This window comes from Oncorhynchus keta, chromosome 27 (genome assembly GCF_023373465.1).
Source record: "Oncorhynchus keta strain PuntledgeMale-10-30-2019 chromosome 27, Oket_V2, whole genome shotgun sequence".
In the NCBI taxonomy this organism is placed as follows: Eukaryota; Metazoa; Chordata; class Actinopteri; order Salmoniformes; family Salmonidae; genus Oncorhynchus; species Oncorhynchus keta.
The window spans coordinates 20576835-20583690 of NC_068447.1; the positions used below are offsets into that span (position 1 = coordinate 20576835).

General features: G+C 43.5%; 1 long non-coding RNA gene across 2 annotated transcripts in view; it reads left to right on the forward strand.

Moving 5' to 3' along the window:
- The window catches only part of LOC127912486 (uncharacterized), a 65017-nt gene extending 58575 nt beyond the window's left edge, over nt 1-6442 (forward strand). For both annotated transcript variants that reach the window (XR_008082918.1, XR_008082917.1), the window contains exon 3: nt 5433-6442. This is a non-coding gene — a long non-coding RNA (uncharacterized LOC127912486). The remainder of the gene's footprint in view (nt 1-5432) is intronic.
- The last annotated feature ends 414 nt before the right edge of the window (nt 6443-6856 follow it).

Consider the following 6856-nt stretch of genomic DNA (forward strand, 5'->3'; position numbering starts at 1 on the left):
TTTGATCATTAGAAAACCATTTTACAATTATGTTAGCACAGCTGAAAACTGCTGTGCTGGTTGAAAAAGCAATACAACTGGCCTTCTAATTGAGTATCTGGAGCAGTTGTGGGTTTGATTACAGGCTCAAAATTACCAGAAAGCAAAAACTTTCTTCTGAAACTCATCAGTCTATTCTTGTTCTGAGAAATGAAGGCTATTCCATGTGAGAAATTGAAGATCTCGTACAACGCTGTGTACTACTCCCTTCACAGAACAGCACAAACTGGCGCTAACCAGATTAGAAGAGGAGCGGGAGGCCCCAGTGCACAACTGAGCAAGAGGACAAGTACATTAGTGTCTCGTTTGAGAAACCGAAGCCTCACAAGTCCTCATCTGGTACCCACAAAACACCAGTCTCAACGTCAACAGTGTAGAGGTGACTCCGGGATGCTGGCCTTCTAGGCAGAGTTGCAAAGAAAAATCCATATTTCAGACTGGCCAATAAAAATGATTTATTAAAATGGGCAAAGGAACACACACATTGGACAGAGGAAGATTGGGAAAAGTGCTATGGACAGACAAATCTAAGTTTGAGGTGTTTGGATCACACAAAAAAACAAACATTTGTGAGAAGCCTAAAAAATGAAAATATGCTGGAGGAGTGCTTGACGCCATCTGCCAAGCATGGTGGAGGCAATGTGATGGACTGGGGGTGCTTTGGTGGTTTAAAGTGGGAGATTTGTACAGGGTAAAAGGGATCTTGAAGAAGGCTATCACTCCATTTTGCAATGCCATGCTATATCCTGTGGACAGCGCTTAGTTGGAGCCAATTTCCTCCTACAACAGGACAATGACCTAAAGCACAGCTCCAAACTATGCAATAACTATTTAGGGAAGAAGCAGTCAGTTGGTATTCTGTCTATAATGGAGTGGCCAGCACAGTCACCGGATCTCAACCCTATTGAGCTGTTGTGGGAGCAGCTTGACCGTATGGTACTTAAGAATTGCCCATCAAGCCAATCCAACCTGTGGGAGGTGATTTCAAGAAGCATGGGGTGAAATCTTTTCAGATTACCTAAACAAATTGACAACTAGAATGCCAAAGGTCTGTAATTACTGAAAATGGAGAATTCTTTGACGAAGCAAAGTTTGAAGGACACAATTAAATTAAAAATCATTATTTATAGCCTTATCAACATCTTGACTATTTCCTATTCATTTTGCAACTAATTTCATGTATGTTAATTTGGAAAACAAGGACAACCAACCTTTGAACGGTGGTGTATATTACCTAGGATTTATTATTAGCTTACACCAGAGCTACTTGGTTTTGACAAAACTGAAAGTGAGTCGGTTCCCTTGCGTGGGAGCCCTGTATCACAGAGGGTTGTGAAATGGATCTCATTATTGTGACAGCTAGATTAGTTCCAATGAGAAGAGGGGCATCATTCTCCAAACATTCATTAAGTCACTCAGTCCCTGGCTCTCTTATTAGGCAAAAGTATATCATGACATTCCACAGTCCTGCTTAGTAGTCAGTGTTAGTGCATCCAGGAGAGTCAATTTGACAAGTGCAATTTAATGTTGAGTTCAACAATGCTATCTCCTATCATTATTAATTACAAACTTAGCTCAGTTAATTATACCAAATGAGTTAGTTACAATGAAAATGCCAATGTGGTTGATACAGAGAGGACCCACTCATTTAGTTACAATGAAAATGCCAACGCGGTTGATGCAGAGAGGACCCACTCATTTAGTTACAATGAAAATGCCAACACGGTTGATGCAGAGAGGACCCACTCATTTAGTTACAATGAAAATGCAAACACGGTTGATGCAGAGAGGACCCACTCATTTAGTTACAATGAAAATGCCAACACGGTTGATGCAGAGAGGACCCACTCATTTAGTTACAATGAAAATGCCAACACGGTTGATGCAGAGAGGACCCACTCATTTAGTTACAATGAAAATGCCAACACGGTTGATGCAGAGAGGACCCACTCATTTAGTTACAATGAAAATGCCAACACGGTTGATGCAGAGAGGACCCACTCATTTAGTTACAATGAAAATGCCAACGAGGTTGATGCAGAGAGGACCCACTCATTTAGTTACAATGAAAATGCCAACGAGGTTGTTGCAGAGAGGACCCACTCATTTAGCTACAATGATAATGCCAACGAGGTTGACGCAGAGAGGACCCACTCATTTAGCTACAATGATAATGCCAAGGCGGTTGATGCAGAGAGGACCCACTCATTTAGCTACGATGAAAATGCCAACGCGGTTGATGCAGAGAGGACCCAGTCATTTAGCTACAATGATAATGCCAAGGCGGTTGATGCAGAGAGGACCCACTCATTTAGTTACAATGAAAATGCCAACGAGGTTGTTGCAGAGAGGACCCACTCATTTAGTTACAATGAAAATGCCAACGAGGTTGTTGCAGAGAGGACCCACTCATTTAGTTACAATGAAAATGCCAACGAGGTTGTTGCAGAGAGGACCCACTCATTTAGCTACAATGATAATGCCAACGAGGTTGATGCAGAGAGGACCCACTCATTTAGTTACAATGAAAATGCCAACGAGGTTGTTGCAGAGAGGACCCACTCATTTAGCTACAATGATAATGCCAACGAGGTTGATGCAGAGAGGACCCACTCATTTAGCTACAATGATAATGCCAAGGCGGTTGATGCAGAGAGGACCCACTCATTTAGCTACGATGATAATGCCAACGCGGTTGATGCAGAGAGGACCCACTCATTTAGCTACGATGATAAAGCCAACTAGGTTGATGCAGAGAGGACCCACTCATTTAGTTACAATGATAATGCAAACGAGGTTGTTGCAGAGGGGACCCACTCATTTAGCTACAATGATAAACGGGTATCCAAAAGACTCAATTGAGCTCAGGTGCATCCTGTTTCCAATGATCATTCTTGAAATGTTTCTACAACTTGACTGGAGTCCACACCTGTCAAAATAAGGTCCCAAAATAAGACACCTGTCAGAGCAAAAACCAAGCCCTGATGTTGAAGGAATTGTCCGTAGAGCTCAGAGACAGAATTGTGTCGAGGCGCAGATCTGGGGAAGGGTACCAAAAAAATGTGTGCAGCATTGAAGGTCCACAGGAACACAGTGGTCTCCGAATATTCTTAAATGGAAGACGTTTAGAACCACCAAGACTCTTCCTAGAGCTGGGCGCACGGGCAAACTGACCAATCAGGGGAGAAGGGCCTTGGTCAGGGAGGTGACCAAGAACCCGATGGTCATTCTGACAGCGATCTTCCAGAAGGACAACCATCTCTGCAGCACTCCACCAATCAGGCTTTTATGGTAGTGTCGCCAGACAGAACTCACTCTTCAGTAAAAGGCACATGGCAGCCCACTTGGAGTTTGCCAAAAGGCACAAAGACTTTCAGACCATGAGAAACAAGAATCTCTGGTCTCAAACAAGATTGAACTCTTTGGCCTGAAAGCCAAGTGTCACGTCTGGAGAAACCTGGCACGATCCCTACGGTGACGCATGGTGGTGGCAGCATCATGCTGTGGGGATGGCTTTTAGCGACAGGGACTGGGAGACTAGTCAGGATCAAGGCAAAGATGAACAGAGCAAAGTACAGAAAGTTCCTTGATCAAAACCTGCTCCAGAGCGCTCAGGACCTCAGACTGGGGCGAAGGTTCACCTTCCAACAGGACAACGACCCTAAGCACACAGCTAAGACGACGCAAGAGTGGCTTATTGTAAGTCTCTGAATGTCCTTGAGTGGCCAGGCCAGATCCTGGACTTGAACCCGATCACACATCTCTGGAGAGACGTGAAAATAGCTGTGCAGCCACGCTCCCTATCCAACCTGACAGAGCTTGAAAGGATCTGCAGAGAAGAATGGGAGAAACTCCCCAAATACAGGTGTACCAAGCTTGTAGCATCATACCCAAGAAGACTCGAGGCTGTAATCGCTGCAAAATGTTTTTCAACAAAGTACTGAGTAAAGGGTCTGAATAATTATGTAAATGTGACATTAGTTTATTTTTTACAAGTTAGCAAAAAATTCACCCTGTTTTTGCTTTGTGTGTGTGTGTGTGTGTGTAATGGATTAGGATAAAAAAAAAAATTGAAGGCACTGTATGTGACGATGCATGAAGAACCCACTCAGCTCTTTCAGTAAAGGGCCATCAACTTTAACTCCCTGTTACTCAAGTGCATCTTCCAAAATATACTACTTGCTCTGAATATACATACAAACCTCCCATTTTATAAGAGCTTTGAAAGGGCTGTTCCCCTTCATTTCTTCATCCGAGTTTAGAGGGCATATGTGTGTCCCAAGTCTAAATAGCACCTCTCCAATAGATCACCAGCATTGATTCTCAATTAATATCCAACCTGCTCTCAGACCGTAGGTCTAATTGAAACATAAAGGGGAGAACAGAAAAGTGATGTTGAGGTGCAGGTTCCAAAACAAACTATTTTACACTGCTTTCTGTGTCATGCTGAGGGAGAAAGAGAGAATAACTGAGTAGAGGTAGAAAGCAGTCAGTGAGAGTGATTCTAGCCTGCAGAGGACCACCATTACGCTTATGAAATCGCATGATCAGAGTTTCAGTAAGATTGGAGCCATAAATTTGTAAATGCAGACAAAGCCCTCCCTTGCCTCACTTCCATCCTTTTACAAGGTCCAACATGTTTCTGCAATCCAATCGGGCTACAAGGCCACAAGGAGTTTCTCCTTATTTCTCAAATCCCAGAACAAATCACAAAGCCCAGCAAATCTAGGAGGCTGGCCGGCCCGAGGAGTGGCCCCAGACTTAGATTCGCTTTGTTATTTGAGTGATTACACAATTATTACCAGCCGCCAATCCGCTCGCTGTTGTGTGTGCGTCGTCACAAGGGCACTTCGGGGATTTACGCTGTTCTTCATTATTCAAATTTTAAATAGGCATGCTGATAAAGTTTATCCAAAATGAAACCCCACTTTTAAATAGATTAGTTTCCTGCTGCAAGGCCTAACCCTCGTCACAGGACCAGACTAATGAGAGATAAGAAAAATGGAGATAAGACGGAGGGGATGGAAGAAAAAAGGGAAGTGGAAAAGTGTGCTGAAAAAGTGTCTTCTCCCTCGTCGCTGTAGACTATGGGGAATATAACAAACACCACCATGCTGAAACTTGCCAAAATCCTCACAATCATTAAATTAAGGATTCTAGCTTTAATTAAGACAATAATAGAGTTCTCCCTGCCCCTGTTTCACCCAAATCCTTAATCATTCATTACTAAATTCTTCTTTAAGAAGGCAAATATCATCAGTGAGAGTTGTGGGAGTATGAAGTGAATAGGAGAGGAGTATCATAGGCTCCCACTCCTTTTCTATCTGTCAGTGTAGCCCAACTGAAGTTGGCCCTCGCACCTCTGTTTTGATTATTTCTTTATCTCTCTCCAGCTGGCTGGCAGTGAGTAACAGCAGTGACCTGCCAGATTGCTTCCTGGACCATATTTCCTGGGATGACTCCTGTGTTGCTGTTCGCTCCTGAGGTCACTGGATTTATGCTGTTTTTTTACAAATCTCTGAAACACACAGAGCCACTATTTATTTCATGAACAAAAGTGTGGTTTGATAAATAATGTGTGAAATAAATATTTTCTGTGCTGTGGATAGGCAGCGGAACAGTGAGCCAGGTATAATTTCAGTGCAGACATTAACTTCTGTCAATGGTTGTCGGGGAAAGGCGAGGACATTTGACTGTGAAATTAAACGGCTGCAGCTCTAGCGTGTGTGTCTGCGTCAAAGGAGGGCATGTCTTTGATCATATGCAGTCACTGAAATGTATTTTCTCTCTTTCACACACACACCACCTCTGTTTACCTTGTTGCCTTTATGTGGGTGACATTTCTCTCTCTGCCTTAATTATGTGGCTGTCACTCATGTACACAGTGTCTTTGAAGTCTCCCCCATGTTAATGGCCCTGGCACCTTTTTACAGAGGAAACAGCTCAGCAAGGTCACTGCAGACAAGGCCCCATCTGTCTGTGTAGCTCTCCTATCCTGAATCCCAGATTCACCATTATACAGACATTCATCCCACCCTGCCAATCACCCCACAGCCCCCAGGGCAGGGACAATGTCCCGCATTGTCCAGATCTCAGCCCACTAACCCCCTTTAACTATTACAAGTATCACATTCTTAATGGTATGTGGTGCGATGGTGTTTAGTGTCTGTTTTCCTGCCTGTATCCCAGACCTTCACATGACTTCACAGCATATGCCATCACACCTGCTCTTCATAGTTACATTTTAAGAGAACACACAGAGGGGTGATTCACTAGTGGACCATTAGGCAGAAGAGGTGATTGCCTCAGGCATCACATCAAGGGGCCCCATGAACTGGGTATAAAAATGTAACTTTTTTAAATATATTTTTTTACAAATTCTCCACTTGAGGCATAATAAATTAATAATAAAAACATTCATCAAAATCCATTTGTATAAGATAAAGATGGCTTTTCTTTTGGGCTGCGTCTCAATCCACCACATCCTCCAATGTCAGACTTCCGCATCTGCAGTGGAATGTGACCGAGCTATAGCAGTGTTTGTCAGATCAGGAGACATCCCAAAAGTAGGTACAGAAACGTCTGTAGCGTCCGAGTAGCTTGGGCTACAAACTACTATGACCCCTCTATGGACATAAAACTGATGAACATGATGGTGTTGGTGTTTTGCTCTACAACCCCACGAGTGTCTGAAGGTAAGCTGGTACTCCACGAGTGTCTGAAGGTAAGCTGGTACTCCACGAGTGTCTGAAGGTAAGCTGGTACTCCACGAGTGTCTGAAGGTAAACTGGTACTCCACGAGTGTCTGAAGGTAAGC